We start from the raw sequence: 1117 nt of genomic DNA, 5'->3' as shown, positions 1-1117 counted from the left end.
GTTTTGTAAAAATCGACGCGTTTCAAAAAGGCGGGGCATAGAGGAGAAACAATAATGTACAGTATGTGGAAAATAATGTGTTTTTTTTACTTTAAACCGCATAAACACATTTCATTACACCAAATACACAAAATAATGTTCTTTTTAGCAGCATCATATGACCCCTTTAAGTTACGTAAAACGTGGTTGGCCATGTTCAAAAGTTTAAAATTCATATAAATAATTACCAACATCTACTCTCATCTTGAATTGTTATTATGTTATATGTGTCACGGTTGCCTACTGTGAGGAGCGAGGAAAGAACAGTCTTTCACACAGAACAGTCTTTAATAATCCACAGGAGGAAACACAGGGTAGCCAGAAGTCACACGTAGCACAATGACGTTAAAAACCGACAAACACAGACTGCACAGACTGGGGCTAAATACACAGGATAATTGGGAAGACACAGGTGTACGGGATGACTAATTAAACTGAACGAGGACAGGAACAAGACCAAATAAGGGAACACTAGAACAGAAACAGGGGCAAAACAGAACATAGACAGTCCAGAATCCTGACAATATGTATATGTATAGTTAGTATATATATATATATATATCGGGTGGGAGGGTGGGCATTTGTGAGCCTCCGGGCATTGAAGGCTAAACTCTGGATCGGGAGCCCCCTCTAGGCTGAACACGGGAACAGGATGGCGCCCTGGAGGAGCGGATACTTGAGGGCGCTTTCTAGGAGCGGGCACTGGAGGGCGCTCTGGACTGGATTCGGGGACTGGAGCCCTCTCCTCTTCGGTGTGGCACATTCGCCGCACCATACTCAGCTCACCCTCAGCCGCGGTGCAGGGGGCGGAGCTCCTCTCCGCGCTCACACCGTCCGCGGCTTTCTCCCTCGTGACGGGCATTGTCGCGGCTCTCGCACCTGGTCTGACTAGTTCAGCTCTACGTCCGGGGCAATCCTCTGCTCAGTCGCTCGGCTTTGCGCTGGCTCACTGAACGCGGCGGGAAATGGCTCTCGGTCAACGGTGGGCTCGGGCTGATGCTCCGCATCGCGGGGAGATGGGAGGTTGGGCTCTGGGTTGGGAGTGGATCCGTTTCTCGCCAGTATCCACTCCACAAAG

This window comes from Sinocyclocheilus rhinocerous, unplaced genomic scaffold (genome assembly GCF_001515625.1).
Source record: "Sinocyclocheilus rhinocerous isolate Xijiao unplaced genomic scaffold, SAMN03320098_v1.1 scaffold878, whole genome shotgun sequence".
Taxonomy (NCBI): Eukaryota; Metazoa; Chordata; class Actinopteri; order Cypriniformes; family Cyprinidae; genus Sinocyclocheilus; species Sinocyclocheilus rhinocerous.
This window is presented reverse-complemented; position numbering follows the sequence as displayed.